At 41.8% G+C, this 16,446-nt stretch overlaps 1 long non-coding RNA gene across 1 annotated transcript in view; it reads left to right on the top strand.

The window, feature by feature from the left end:
- Nucleotides 1-10,358: 10,358 nt before the first annotated feature.
- LOC140598109 (uncharacterized) overlaps nt 10,359-16,446 on the top strand; it is a 39,639-nt gene continuing 33,551 nt past the window's right edge. Inside the window, exon 1 of the long non-coding RNA XR_012000238.1 lies at nt 10,359-10,475. This is a non-coding gene — a long non-coding RNA (uncharacterized lncRNA). The remainder of the gene's footprint in view (nt 10,476-16,446) is intronic.

The following is a 16,446-nucleotide window of genomic DNA, read 5'->3' as shown; positions in this document are numbered from 1 at the left end:
AACAAAATTATCCATCTTTTGAGTTCTTACTGGGTTAAGAGTTTTGTACACATTATCTTAATTGACCCACAAAGCAGTCTCCCAAAGTAGGGCTTATGATCCCCATGAAATGGCTGAAGAATCTGAACTTTAAAAAGACTTGAGTAAAAAAATAAATAAATAAAACAAAAATAAAAAAATAAAAAGACTTGAGTAATTTGTATGAAATCACACAGCCGTATAGGTCTGTCTAATTTCACAATCCAAATTTTTGACTGTGATACACCCGTGGGCCCATAATTAATATGGTGGGCAGTAGTCTTGGCTTCATTTATCATGTAAGTTACAGCAGTGGTGTTTGGTCCTTTACTCTGACACAGAAAGTGCAATTAATACTAAAGTCTGAACCAATTTCAACCAGCGATGACATCACTATGGTCTACATTGCTGCAGTTGGTTACTGCTTTCCATTTTCCCCTGACATTTCTCCATTCTAGACAGAGGTCCGTGGAAGGAAGGATGGATATAGCAAAATGTCTAGGCAAGAACACAACAAATATGTGCTGGACAAATAAATCAGATTTTTTAAGTTCGCTGATTAAAATTCAACAAAAAGTCGCTGAGTACCTGCAGAGCATAAGCTATGGTTTCTGTCCTTGAGTCCTTAATATTTTGAAAAGACCCAAATTAAGGCCTAATAGTACTGAGGCCTTTCCAAGTATTAATTTACAATTAATATTGAGAGGAATGGAATATATTATGTCCTAATTTGAAAATAAGCTGTGGGCCACATGCAGATAAGGCTCCTACTCTAAGATACCTTCCCAACGGGTGACATAGAAGATGGTGAATAGGAAGGGCTGAGGTGTAGGGGAGCATGCTTGAGATAACAAGCAGCGCATCTTCTTGAAACAATATTCCCAGCACCATCTGCAGAGTTGTTTCTCTGCATTTGACCCTTTGCACAATCTCGCTTAATCCTCATGGCTTCCTGTAAAGTCAGTATTATTATCTTCATTCAACAAATGAGGAAACTGAGGCTTAGGTGAAGCAAATTGTCTAAGGTCACATCGTTAAAAATGGTTGAATGAAGATTGAACTGCAGGTCCGCTTGATTTCAGAGTAAGGAACAAGAAACAGGAGATAATGAGTTTTAAAGAATGAATTTCAATTTTTTGAAACCCTCTGGCAGGTCTCGCCTCTCTTGTGGCCTTTCAGCGCATTCTGCTCTGCCATTTCTGGGTTTCTCTTGTCACTCCTTAATCGTAAGCTGTTGTAGTTGCGAGAAGAGAGCTTGTGCAAACCGCTTTTGTTTTGTTTTTTAATTTATTTTATTTTATTTATATATTTATTTATTTTTTTGCAAACCGCTTTTGTGCTCCTCCCGTGGCCTGGTGTGGTGCCAGAGACAAAGCGGATATTCAAGGAGGATCTCCTTTATTCCTCATTCATTTACCAAGTGTTTCATCTGTGGCCAAGTCCAGTAAAGAAGACAAGGCGTGCCCTCCAGAAGCTTCCAGCCCAGTGCAGGTGGTTTAAAGAGCCGAGGCTCCAGCTGGGTGTGGAAGTGCTGTGACAGGGGAAGCAGGGCAGCCCACCCCCCACCCCGCAGAGGGAGGAGGGCACCCGAGGGAGTAGCGCTGTGCAAAGGTGAGCTCTACGCACGTGGGCTGCTCCAAGGATTACCAGTGCCCTGGAGCTGGAGCATCTGGTTCACGGTCAGTGTCAAAGGGCTGCTGAGCCAAAGGAGGCCTGGGATGCGGTGGGCGGGTGGAGGGGGGCAGCCAGAAGGGGACAGCAGGACGGTGGTGCAGGGGCCTGAGTCCTGAGCACCCCAGCCCAGGAGTTTGACCATCCAGAGGAGCAGCTCCGGCAGCGGAGAAGCCCCGCACGCCCGCAGCCCGGGGTAGGACCGTGCGGAGAATACGCTGGAGCCCAGTGCTTCGGCAGCAGGCAGGACGGAAAACCAAGCCGGAGGCGGGAGGGGCTGGCCTTCTGGAGAAGAAAAGGCCGTTTCCTGTCTACGTGGGAGACCCACAAATATTTTATGATGACTCTTGGAGCACCCCCTCCCCACAAAACCATTTTCTTTCCTCATGAATTTGTGGGAGCCACCCGGACTAAGGTATTAAAGGAATCTTCCCTTCGGATGTCCTTGTGTTCAGATATCCCAGCTCCCTTCTCGGAGATTTAATTAGAGCTGCCTTGAGGCACTTTTTATCTTTAACAATCTCTCTGCAGGCAGAAGTAACAGAAGAACAGGAATCGATGTAAACAACCTAAGAGGAATACCTCGGAAAGAAAAGAAATATGATTTTTGCTGATACACATTTTTTATTTTGAAAAATCATGAAGATCTCCATTAGGAAATCATTCTTCCCTGGCATTGTGTTGCGTGCTCAACAAATAGAAGGCAAATATGCTAAAATTGGTGTCTTTTTCGTGGAAACCACATAACTATAAAGCTCTTTGTTTTCACCCAACTGCTGAAAACATTTGCGTAGGCAATTTCAGTAAACATTTGGAGAATTGGAAGTACTGTCTCCTACACATATGGTTCTTTATGAAGAGGTAATTTTTATCTATGTTCTACTCAATTGAATATTTATAAGTCTGTTTGGCCTCAACGGTACCTGATCTCCCCCCAAAATACAACTGACCTGTAAAGCTAAAGTGAGATTTATCAGTTACCCTTTAAAAACTCACCAAGTTATTCTCGCTTTCTCCCTACAAATTTATTCCCAATACAATCCTAAATTTGTCTAATTTGCTGTGTTATTGCAATTAGTCAATCTTCCCTTAGTTACACAAATAATAGCCTTATAAGTTGGAAGCTGTAAATCATTCATCCATTAAAAATGCCACTTCCTCGTACGGCGCATTCGATTCATTTAGAAGAGAAAAAACCGTGGCATGGAACAGAATTATGCAATGTCATGGACACATTAACATTTGGATCAAAATTGTACATTGTGTCAGCCAGTAAACAGTATAAATGGTTCAGATTTGCAATAAATAATTGTCTATTAATACTCTGGCATGCTGGAGCAAATTACAGCCGCACTTCAGTGAGCACAGCTGCAGGTAGGCGCCCGGCCTGGGAACAAGTGGCTCGACTGCTCCGAGCGGAGGGAGCCCGTGGCGCGGGGGTGCGGGGCGGGCGGCAGGTGCAGGAGGGGGGCCCGCGGGCCTGGGCCGAGCTGGAGGAGCCCAAGGGAAGCCTGGAAACCGAGCCCGTGGCCGGGGAACCTGGGGGAAGCTCGCATACCGAGCCCAGGGAGGGCGTCTTCCCCGTTTGCTGAAGGCCCGGGGGATGGTGGCACATTTTATAAACGGGACAGCTGCTCCAGGTGTGGCAGGGCCTGGCTAGGTGGTAGCAGCCACCACGCAGTCGGGCGTTGGTTGTGCGGCCCCTGTGGGACTGCCGGGAAGTCAGACTCGGCCCAGGGCCGGCCTTGTTCCTGGAGGTGTGACTTAGGTCAACCCTCCTTCCCTCTTTCTGGAATTTTCCTTACCAGCCAGTTGAAGACCCCAAGGTCAATACCATTTTCACTGTTCGGCCTAAGGCCCTTCAGCGCTGTTCAAATGCAAACAAGGTGTCCAGAAAAGTTGGGAAGTGGACATATCAGCATCCATTGACATGTTGGCATGCAGCAGGTCATCAGGCCCAAATTAGGGCGCTGAGTACGATGAGGGGGAGCTTAGGGCAGGTAACTTTTGCTAGTGGCAAGGGGAGAATGAATGCTGCCCAGAAGACCACACAGAGGCACCAGGCACCTCAGGGTGCGGGGAGCTTCGCTCAGGGAATGAGGGAATGGGTCTCAAGAGTGACTAATATTTGAAAAATGTATTCGTGAGGGCAGGGCTGCTATTACCACCTCCACTTCCCAGATGAGAAAACTGAGGCCCAGAGATGTTAAGGAGTCTGCTGGTCAGGTGCACCCAGCCACTGACAATTTACACTGGTGGATCCAGTATCTCTAAAAACTCATTTATCTTGGTTCATAATTTAGCCCATGGTTCTCTGGGAATCACAAAGCTTACTTAAGTTAAGGCCATCTGGTTCAGCCAATGGAAACTGTGACCCTTGGCAAATACCAAAGTTTTATGGATTTCTCTACAATAAAGATTCTAGACTCAAGACACTGAATTTATTCCTTTATTCCTACTACTCTCCTACTCAATGTCACTTAGCTTATGAAGAAAAAAATCCATTTGCCTCCAAATTTAGCATTCATTTACTATATACATTTAAAATACATACAAGAGTTAAGGCAGCCTAATAAATCATATTTTAACAAAAGTATTGATATCTGAAAAAGCTGCTTGTCTAGAGGAATATGATTTTTCTTGATTGAATTGGATAATATTTTCATCAAAATTATGAGGAGAATTTATTGAGCACCTATTAAATATAGGGCATTGCCCTGGATTTTAGATGATTGCCTAATTTTGCTTTTCACGTCTGCTCAAAGCCAAGTTTAATTTGGAGCTATTTCTCAAGAAGGGGGAGCAGCTGTGACTGATTTATTTAAATACTTTAGAACATTTGAAAATCATTTTTCTAATTCACCAGAGAATTATTAAATCCTCGCGGTTGTATATTCTCTGAAGCAGTATTAGTTTCTCCCTCATGTTGGGACAATTGCTGTGGTCTCATAACTGTGTCTTTGCCAACAATAGCTACTTTTTTCTTGCACACTACGAAACTAATCCTCACAAAAAGTCATTTTTATGACATCATTCTCCTACTCAAAACTTTCAGTGTTCTTCACTTTCTTCCAAAACAAACTCCCCAGCTCGCATTGAAGGCCCCCACCATCTGGGTACTGTCTACCAACAGCACATATTTCCCATTGCTTCCTCATGCTTCCCTCTGCACCTGGCACACATCTGATCCCGGATGCTGCATCCTCCATCAGCCCCACATCCTGCCCTTCGCCATCCCACAGCCTGCTGGGTCTCTACCATTCTCTCTAGAACTCCTCCCACACACTCTGCACATCATTTTCTTTTTCTTTTTCTTTTTTTTCATGATTTTATTTACTTATTTGAGTGAGCGAGAGACAGAGAGCACAAGCATGGGGAGCAGCAGAGGGAGAGAGAGAAGCAGGCTCCCCACTGAGCAGGGTGCTGGCCGTGGGAGTCGATCCTAGGACCCCAGGATCATGACCTGAGCTGAAGGCAGACACTTAACCCACTGAGCCACCCAGGCATCCCTCCCCACATCATCTTTGACAGACATCTTTCTTTGATTATCTTAGCTCCTTTTCTCTCTAGAATCCACAATTTGACACTTGTCACAGAATGATAAAAAGTTAAAACTGGCAGGGAGTAGAGCCATTTGTTATTCCTTTATACAACTTCTCTCAATCTTTATGTAGTGAAATTGTACTGGATTAAGGGTGACAAGACCTGATGCTGCCATTTTCTCAGGAGGTGGCCTTGGGCCAGCCCCATGAGCCCTTTGAGACTCAGTTACCATATCTGTAAAATAGGGACAACTGGTCTACTCACCCCACAAATTGGATTTGAACATCAAATGTGATAATGTATAAGAAAATGATTAATAAATTCTAAAGTACTAAGTGTTGTTCCTGTTTTTCAGATGTCCCCACACACAACACCATGCTCCTGTCTTCTCCACCCCATATCCCCAGTGCTAAAAACACTATTAGGGTGGAGCAGATCAGGACTTTGCAAATATTCTAATGACAATGTTCCACAATTCAAGGATATATCTCTCCGTGTTTAGGAGGATTAGACAGATTGTTTATTTTATTCACGTCAGATGGCTCTTTGGGTTGTGGAAATTTTGGCTGCCACCTTCTGCCATATTATAATTGGCAAGACTTCTGGGATCTTCAGACTCTATCCAGTACTTAGAGGTGTGACCCAAATCTTTAGCTGTCTGTCTCCCACAGAGAGTGATCCACAAATCTTTGGTGCAAAATGAGTAAATATTCATTCGTTATCTTTCAATGAGAGTGTGATAACTTTTGGCAATGATGCTCATGCTTCCAAATTTGTTCAGATGATTTCAGTCATATTCCTCAAATACAACTTTCTGTAGTGCTAATTGCTCCAAACATCTAAATACCCGCATAGGTATGGAAGCCTCAGGCTGTTAATATGTTTCAAATTTACTTGCTGACTGTATGTGTTAGACAAATTTAAAAAGATGATCTGTCTGGTAAAGAGGCCCACTGGTCCTCAAAACGTCCTCATCTTTTAGTGTTAAAACAACAATAATGATTTGCTTCATTTGTGCACTACACACCAATGACATGAGCTAATTGCATATCTACTATGGAATAATGTCTGTTATTACATGGGTAACTACACATTAACTCCATTGGAAACACTGGTAATTACACAGTATGTTACGTTAATGCACCTGTGTTATCTTCTGGTTGCCATATCATTAATTCAAGCGACCTCTATAAATCTGTTTCCTGCCATCATTTTCTCACCCTGGGCCTCTTTATAACACTTTACAGACTGTTAGGAAAACAATCAATTAAGCTGTGCAATTAAAACTATTTATAAAAAAGATAATCTGAAGTGTGATCCTATTGCAGTTTTTGTTTTTCATCACTTCTGCCTGTGTGACATATACAAATAACTGTAGAGTCGTACTGTATTTCCTTTTGTGTGGAATCCAGACTGTTTTCACTTTGGAGAGAATTACAGCAAGTTTTTGGTTAAAAAAATTTTTTTTGTGATTCTGGTTCACAAACACAATCACAGCTTAAAAGGGTCTAAGTTTACCCTAAAACAATCTTGACCAAGTTTTCACAATGCCAACACACTTAACAAAGGAAAGTTTATGTTTGCTGCTGAACCTTGAGCTGACTCCCTGTCAGTTATGTCTGGTTATACCAAACCTGACTTTTCTGCCCTCAATCTGGTCCTGACCATCCCTTCTTCCTGCAAGCCCCCCCTTCAACTGCAAAGCAACCACGGCCCAGGGGATTAAATCCCCTTGGCATTTTCTTAGTTACTGGCAGGGCTACAAAACAGAAAATAACAGCAGGAATCTGAAGCCAGTGCTTTTATTGGACTAACTAACGATATAAATAAAATGGTCCCTGATTGAGCTTCAGAGCATCACTGTCTCTTTATCAGGCCATAGAAAACAGATCCAGGAGGGCGATAAATACGGCACATAACAGAGTGGAATTAAATGATTAGGCTTGAATTAACACCCTGTTTCTGAGCCTCACTTAGTGTTCCATGGCCCCAATGAAACACTGCAATTCACAAACGCTCAAGGCCCATTTAATTTTTATTTCGAGCTAGTTCAGAAGAAGGGATTACCTATAACTCCCCCCTATTCCATTGTATAACTCTTGAAGTCACAACACTGATCCTGTCTAGATAGCTGTTAGGAAAATAGACTGTGCTATAAGAGTCAGAGTCTATCCAGAATCTTGCCTCCAAGCAGTCATGTTAATTAAATGGAACCAAATCCCTGTCCCTGTGAAAGTGACCAGGCTGTCTTTGATGGGAAAACAATGGATTAATTAAATCCATTTGATTACCTTCCTTGATATTAATAACAAAACTCAGCAATTGTTAGTTCAATTTTTTTTTAAACTTTGACTTTGGCAGGACCAAAATGGAATTTAATATCACCTTCAAGGGTCATACAGGGTGGCTCCTTTTCCTAGTGTGCCTTATGCTATGTGGTAAGTTGAGTGAGTTCAACTTAAACCCCGCTTGAGGAAAGTTAATATTGTTCTACACATTTCCATTTCTACAGTGGCTGTAGAGCAAGAAATCTAAGGATGACATTAAAGGAAGACGTGACTATGCCAGTGAAGCACTTGGAAATTTCAGATGAAATATGCTGCATAAAATCCACTGGGTGTGTCTGTAACCTGAACTGATGTATGGGATTGAAGTATATGTATTTATAAGCCAAGGTCCTTGGAACTTGGAGTTTCTAGCACTTTCTAGAAATGACTTCATTCTGGGCTTTTTTTGTCATTGAATCCTCACAATATCCTATCAAGGGGATACAATCATTCCCATTTTACAAATAAGGAAGCCCAAAGAGTCATGATATAAATAATATTTATTTCATTTTATTTCATAAATAAAATAAGTGCCCAAATTCACACGGGAGGGATAGGCTGAGATTCAGATCCATGTCCAGCTGATTCCAAAGCTAGACCTATCAATACTGTGGTATCACCTGCTTTAGACCCTTAGCCCCACTGGAGCTTTGACATAGAAACTTCTCCAATAACCAAAGAAGGCAACCATTATGTAGAAGAGGAATGAGACTAATTCAGTATAGTGTCCAAAGAGTAGAAAAGGAACCAGAGCATATGGCCATGCATTATGAGAACATCTTTTTTATAAAAGTCCTAGGAGATCCAGATGTTCAACCAGTTGAGGAGCTCTCCTGTTCATGAATCTGCCTGTCTGAGATTGCTTCGGAGTATGAGTAATGGCATAAGTGGAGTCCAGAATCTACCTATGATCACCTGAAGGAGCACCATGATCCTGATTGAAATACAGCAGGACTCTTCCACATTCTTAATAAGATGAGGTCTGACGATACTTAAGTTTTCCCAAACCATCAGATCAACATAGCACGAAGTTGTGTACAAGGTGATCAGACATCTCTTAAGTCAAGCCTTCTCCCCTTTGATACTTTTTGACAACAAAATTACCGCAATCCTGACTCAAATTTATGCTTGAGTACCTTCAATGAAATCCCCGGTAACATACACGTAATTCTCTCTTAAATCAATCATTTTTCAGGCCTGGCCATCTGAGGACTAAACTGGGGAGAAGTTGCAAAATAAAAATCATTTTTTAAAAGATGGTTACTAGTGCTTCCTGATGATAGATTTACTGCAGCTTAAGAGTGTTGAGTTGTGTCTTATCTGTTGAATTATGTCTGGGCACTCAATAGGTAGGAAAGTGTCTGATTTCATGTTCTATACAATATCCTTGTAATTTTTAGTACCCAATAAATTAATTAAAATGCTTTTGACACTCAATTAATGTTACATGGTAATAATTACATCTATTCCTTTGTAAGTGATAAATCGCCTGAAACTTTATGTTTTGAGAAAAGATCTTTGTTTACCAAAAAGATATTAATATGATTTCAGTAAGTTGCATTTGAATTATTAATTTGTCATTCCTTGGCCAGCAGTTCTTAAGTAAAGGTCTAGGTTGTAATTGCTCATGTGTGAGTCTCAGCTTTCATGATTGTTCTTGGCTATGGTTTTTAAGGGTAACAACAAGTGGGCAGCCCAGGTGGCTCAGAAGTTTAGTGCCGCCTTCAGCCCAGGACATGACCCTGGAGACCTAGGATCAAGTCCCGCATCAGGCTCCCTGCATGGAGCCTGCTTCTCCCTCAGCCTGTGTCTCTGCCTCTCTTTCTCTCTCTGTCTCTTGTGAATAAATAAAATCTTTAAAAAAAAAAAAAGTAACAACAAGGTCCTTGATATCTCCTGGCCTAGACTTAGATACAATCCCAGGCTTCTGTTTGACGTACACTTTTTCAGTACTAATTTAAGTGAAGTGAAATCTAGCTCTACTGTGTCAGCAATAAAAGACAGACTAAGTCTTTGAACTTGACTTCTAGTCTACGTGACTCCACAGCAAACCATGGCTTCAAACAGCTTGTTTGGTGGAATGTACCAATTTGAGCATTTTCCCTACCAATTTGCTTATTGAAGGGATTGTTTTTGCACTTTGAAGACATACCTTCAGTTTAAAAAAATCCACGTAAAGATGGATAAAACTAGGAACAAAATAATGGACTTTACCAGAGTTTTCATTTTCAACTTGCCACGGTGGCAGTGTGTAACGTAATTACAGAGAATGCTCCCTTTAAAATTGTGAAGGATCTAAAAAAAATAATAATAATAAAATAAAATTGTGAAGGATCTGCCTTTATGAGAGAAATGGCTAGCCATGGTAGAGAGAACAGCGTCACCATTTTTTACTTTTCTGTGACTTAGTTTCTTCACCTAATGGGATTGTTGTGGAAATCAAAAGACATAAAAAGTGTGACTTGTACTCTAAAAAACCTTAAGGTGGTATGCAAGTATGAGGTATTACTGTTAATAATTCTCAGTAAAGACTGGCCAGGATTTTAAGTTCTTATCCTTGCCATGCCACTTTTTATTACCCATTGCTTAAAACCCTGCCCCTCTGGCCTTACTTCAGACCTTGTAAACTTGGGCCTCCTCAAAACACTTAATCACTGATCACATAAAGTTTTAATTCACGGTGCCAAACTACAAAGCCATTTCTAGAACCATTCTGTCCGATTACCGTGCACCCTTTAACACCCTGCTCTTGGTTTAAACCTTTTCCTTTGAGTTTAACCATATCTTTTTGTTTTTGGCCAGGAATTTACAGAGGTGAAATTGTCCAGGAAATCGTTTTCCCAGATGCTCTGTTTTCTGATTTGATGTTAGAGAAGCTGTCTTCCGAGGTGAACATGGAAACTCACTGCACCTCAGGTGAGTCTCAACTCAATGTCTCTCTTTATTACTTGGGAATTATTATTGGTGTGATTTGAAACCTTTCTGTTCACCTACAGTGTTTATTTACCTCTGTATCATCCGTCTCCTCTGATATGTCTGTTCCAGAAGAGAAGGGGCAGGGCTTGTCTCCTTCATCACAGTCTTCTGGGCCTACTGTACTTTCTGGAACCTAGGAAAAGCCCGACAAATTGTTGAATGACCAGATGAATTGCTATAAATAGAGGTCACATTTAATATCACTAAAGCATTTGGGTCTAAATACTGTTTTTTTCCTTCTTCCAATGAAAACTCAACATTTTTCTCATCTCTCATGATAAAAATTTCACTAGCTAGGTCCTTAGCAATTTTAATTTCTTACATCACTGTTTTTCTCAGGGCCCGAGGCTGGGCCAAACACAATCGAGGTTTTCAAAAAATATATTTTTCATATGATTTAAAAATATACTCATGAGGGGAAGGCTCATAAGATTCAGCCTCAGCCACAATCTGGACTATGGGCTGCCAAGTGCTGCATAAATAAATCATCAAGTCATTTTGGCATCCTGTGGGCCAGAAGATTTAAAGAGACATGGTTCTGAAAGAAAGGGGAGCAAAGTGAGTGATTAAATATGTACTCTTCTATTATTCTTCTGGAGTTTGGACAAGTCCCTTGAAGTGGTGACTGTCCGTTTTACCAAGGGCAAATTCTTTTTTTTTTCCCTCTCTTTAATTGGAACCTACTGTGGACTTGAAAGAATCCATTCCAATATCCACAACAAATGCCCCCTACCTCGTTTGCAACTATTGGTGCACTTAGCAAAGGAAAATGCAACCCAGCAGTCAGAAGAGCAGGTCACAAGGACAGCGTGTGACCATGTACGTGTATGTGTAGCACAGAGGCAGAAAAGCCAGAAGGAGATCAAATTAGAGAAACAAGGACAGTGGAGGGTGGTCTGTATGGGTAGCAGGCTGGAGGGGCTGCTCGCGCATAGAGTCTACAGCAGTGGCTCAGGGTGGGTGTCCAGACGAGAGCTCCGCTGTGCATCTCTCTCTGTCTCATACACACACACACACACACACACACACACACACACACTGTGACCAGCTGCCTCCCTGGTCGAGTCTCCCTGGCTAATCCAATCCAGGTTGTTCAATTGCTCAGTGGCCTTCAGGAATTGTCAGAGTGAAGAGCACTGAATAAAAACAATGTGATGTATGCATTTCCTGTGGATTCAGAAGCCAGGAGTCAGAATTCTCCCTCTGACCTCAGAAAAAGAAATGGAAAAAGAAAAGTAGCTCTTTCCAGAAAGCTCTTTTATAAGTAACACTGTTCATAAAAAGATCTGTGTAACAGTCAGGGCGGTGGGGGCAAAAATTGCAGGGTCTTTTTTAGAAGAGGTGATTAAAACATGGTGCCAGTGATGTGAGAAGGTGTAACGCAAGTCATTTGGAGGAAGCCCTGAGGAGCTGAGGGTACCTGTGGGAACACACATTCACAACCAGAAATATCAGGCAAGCCCTCTTGTACACCCTATATTTGAACACATGCACACACAACGCTCCTTCTCTCGAAAAATATCCCTTTTTCCTGCCTTGTCTTACATGTAACCATGGCCAAAATTAAAAATTGTACACAGTTCCTTTTGTGCTTTGTATTGACTGGAATCCAGGCCAGTTGGGTTTTCATTCTTGGGAAGAAATGTGTTATCTGACCACTATCTGTATCTGTCTTAGTGGGTAGTTGATAGAGTTGATAGACCTTCCTTGGGTTATTAACCAGTTAGTTTCTCCCAGAAAAGAGGTCATTAGCTTCTAACATCACTCAGGTTGTCAGGACTTGCAGGTACCAGATCCTCTCATTCTGGTTTATCTTTAATTTAATCTCTAAATTTTTTTCAGCTCCAACTGTTGTCTTGGCTTCTACTTAATAACATATTTTTATCTGGTGGTCACGGCAGGGCGGAGGGTAGGAAGTGTGCGGGGTTTTTTGTTTGTTTTGTTTTTTGTTTTTGTTTTAACAGCTCAATCACCAATCTAACGATGACAGAACTGACAAATTCTGCATTAACGGATTTCCTTCCTGCATCTAGGCTCCCAGCTTCCCAAAAGCCAGAGAGGGCAAAATAGATTCCAGGCAGTTACAGGTTAAGAATCATTTGCATAAATTAGCAAGTTTTGCAAATGAATTCATCTAGTGAGAAGTAAGACACGGGACACTGCATTTTAATAATTGACATTCCACATGAAATGCAATGTTCTTGAGGAGGAAATTGAGCTCCAGGTTGCTATTAGAACCAGCGGAGCAGCACGGAGTGGAGAGAAATGCCATCCCCCATTACGTGAGCTACCGCTCCTGCATAACAACGACTGCGATCCCCGGGCTCCTTTTAATAACTGCACTAGTGTGCGCTCCCCGAGAGGGCGACTCAGAGGAATCTGCTCATCAGCAGTACTGAGCAGGAAATGAAAATAAAAGAGTTCTTCACATGCAGCCAGTCATTCTCACATTCTCTTTCTAAAGTCATCTTTCATTTTCTGTTTGATTTGGCAGCAGTTGTCCCCTCCCTCTTCCTTTTGGGTTTTATGAAACACTTCGGAGATTATTTAAAATATACAGAGTGTGAGTAAAAAATGTTAATTATCCAATTCGGAGGTTGTCTTTCCTGAGATCGGGGAAATCACGAGGAGAGATAGGTGGGCCTTCGGATTTAAGAACCCGCCACGGTGAAAAAACCCCCCTGGTGGTGGGGGTGCCAAGTCAATGCCTTGGAAGGGGGTGGTAAGGCAGCCAGGGTCAGGGCGTCCAGAGTGTGGGAAGTCCACACCGCTCACGTGTGCCGTCCCAGAGCTGGAAACGAGTCCAGCCATAACCGTGTTTCCTGGCATAATTTATAATTAACATAAAATGAGTTAAATCACTCACTCGATGGACTTTTTTCCAAGTTCATGTAGAGTGAGTGTGTCATATCAATTAATTCTCAATGAACTGCAACAGCCAATAAAATTTCTCCCAGGCACTGGTAATAATCCAAGATCTTGATGGAAGAGGTATCATCATTCACATGAGTAGAAGCCTCAAATCATGTACGGAGAACAGGCACATGCAGTTCCTTCCCTGGAAGGGCGGGCGCGATTATTGCTAGCTGTCTGTTGTTCTTTCCAAATTGTTAAGCTTTCTGTTCACTGTGCTCTCACTTTTTATGCTGATAGCCTTTTAATTTTGCCTACACAACTGAATTCCCCCAGTGCAGCTGTCTGTTTTCGCAGGAGAGCTAATCTGAAAAAGTTAATACACATGAACAAATGAAACAGATTCAAATAAAAGGGACGTATTATATTACCCATATAATTGGGACATTTTCAGTGGCTCTTCTGCATGTTCACAACCACAAATAATTGCCATATACAAAAATTAAGGCAACCTGATCTTTGGTCTGTAGCATTCGAATAGGGATCTTACCTGACGTTTGGGGGAGTCTTTTTGTGACCAATTGCTTCTTGTACAATGGAGATAAAACCCCAAAGCCCTACGTTTCTTTGTTGATGGTACGTGATTATACAACAAAGGAACCAAGGGCCATTTGATTTGTCACTCCCAAGCTTGTGTTAAATGATAGTTCACTGACTTGCCTAGGTTTTCCTACACAATAACACCTGTTAACCAGAAATGTTTGATTTTATAGACATTTTTCTTTTACCTCGGGAATATTAGTTGGTCCTCAGGTTAAATAGGTTTGATAGTTTGAGAGGACAGTCTTTTGTCTATGTCTGTCTGCATGCTCATGGCAACTTCAAAGAAGGAATCCTGACGAGCCTGTTGGTATGTGTAATGAGTCGCCGTGGCTCTTCTCCCAATAAAGGGTGTGTTCAGACTTTGCTTATTTATAGACCAATAAAAAGAAATTTCCACTGTTCTCTTCAGCAGGCTGAGGATAAATAGCTCTTCCGTTTCTAACATTTAATGGTCACAGACACAAAAACAACTGCTCTGAATATTAAGCCAACATGCATATTTTTTTCCTTGAAGAGGAGAAATCCTTGAATATGAAACAATGGAAGATTCAGATATTATCTTTCCCATTTTAGAACTGTTTTATTGCAACTTGTTTTCCTTAACAAAGAGGCACTCCAGGCTTAATTTGGTTACTGGATGAAGTGTCAGCTCACGTGCTGTGACGATTTTCTCTGTGACCTGAGAGCTTAGGGCTCCATGGAATGGCATCTCATTCCTGAAGGCAAGGCAGCCCTAGCACCGACTGCCCTCTGACGAGGTGGCCACTGCTGGCTCGAGCTGCTTGTCATGAGCACGTGTGCAGCAAACGCTTTCTCTTTTCACATTCTAGAGCAAGGAACAGCATAAATTATCCCTAATTCTTGATTCTGTGATGAAGTAGCCATCTGGTATGATAGTATAGTGACAGTGATATAGGAGTGAACACTCTAAGCTTGGTCTATTGCACAGAAAAGGACAATAGGACATATTTTAAAATGTCAGGCTCCATCAGAAACATGTTCAAGAAAGTTTGCATTTATGAAAATAGATAGTATTGAAGATATATCATGATGCAAATCTAATTATGGCTGCTGGGCAGCTGAATTAAATTAAGAGTAAATCCAAATCTCTCCAATTAAACAATGTGTTATCCTTTTTTTGCTGCAAAAAAAGATGCTTTGCCATACTTCAGGGAAGTTGGGTCACAAAGGCTGTTGACCTGTCTACTCCTCTCCTGACATGTGTGTGTGGACCTCAAGCTCCATATATGATGAGTTTGGCCCATTTCCAGTTGGCTATCAGTGAAAATTGTCTTCACCACTTAATCTCTGATAGGCGTATATATCCCTGGCATGGGGGCTATTGCAAAATCACATGTGTGTGAGCACAAGGTGTACCAATAGAGCAGTAAGAGGTTTATTTTCCTAATGGCCTCCCATTTAATTTATTTATCTCCCATTCATTCATTCAACGAACATTGATTCAATACTTTTCATGGATCAAGCAGGAATAAGATGTCTCATTGAAATTTGAGGTAGGAGAACTATAGTATATTTTGATAGTCCTAATGTGGTTGGTAAACAAGAGATCGGCAACCACACGGTGATTGCCTGTGATTGCCTACAACCAGAGTCAGTATCTATCATTGCTGTAGGATGCCAGTCAGAAGAGTGGCAGGGCTGCAAGATCTTGGGTAGGGCAGATGAGAGGCTGGCTGGGGGCAGGTGAGAGAGCTCCTTACTGGGTAAGTGCTAGTGCCAGCTTGTTCATGCTGGTAGAGGCACAGAGTTCAGAAGATCTGGGGAACTCAGCTTTGATCGAAGCAGTCAGAACCAGGAGGTCTAACCCAATGGGCAGAACACTGTATCAAGATCTGAGTCATAAGGAGAGCCTCCATCTCTTAGTGGAGGACAACATGAATAAAAGTTGAGTCTTTATTAATAATCTCAATTTCTAATAGACACATGACACTAATCAAATGATCTCTACGCTCTTTCTGGGTTGGAGTTCAGATATTGGGAAATAGTCATTACTTTTCTTTCTGAGGGAGTAAGGAATTCACATATTCAAAGAATAGTTACTGAGTATCTGTTCTGTGCCACAAATAGCTCAAATTCACCACACACAGAACCATCCCATTACCTTCTCCATACTCAGCCAGCTTCCACTGTCTCTCGGCAAATCTGACTCTATCCTTACCCAGTTTCCTAGGCCTGCAACCTGGAAGTCCTTGTGATTCCCTTATAACTCTCCCACTCCACCATTAATAGCAAGTCCCGCAGAGCCCAATGCCAAATATTGGAGCTGTATCCTCATCACCACCGTAATTCCCCAAATCATTGTCTCCAGACAACCATAGCCTCCCAGCTGAGGCTTAACCGATGAAAATATATCATATGTTGTCATGATTCTGAATCCCACAGTGACTCAATATTGACTCCAGAAGTGAATCTATGATTCGGCCACCATCCATTT

The sequence above is a fragment of the Vulpes vulpes genome, chromosome 3 (assembly GCF_048418805.1).
Source record: "Vulpes vulpes isolate BD-2025 chromosome 3, VulVul3, whole genome shotgun sequence".
Lineage (NCBI taxonomy): Eukaryota > Metazoa > Chordata > Mammalia > Carnivora > Canidae > Vulpes > Vulpes vulpes.
The sequence above is the reverse complement of the archived record's forward strand: the minus strand, read 5'-3'. Positions and strand labels throughout refer to the sequence as shown.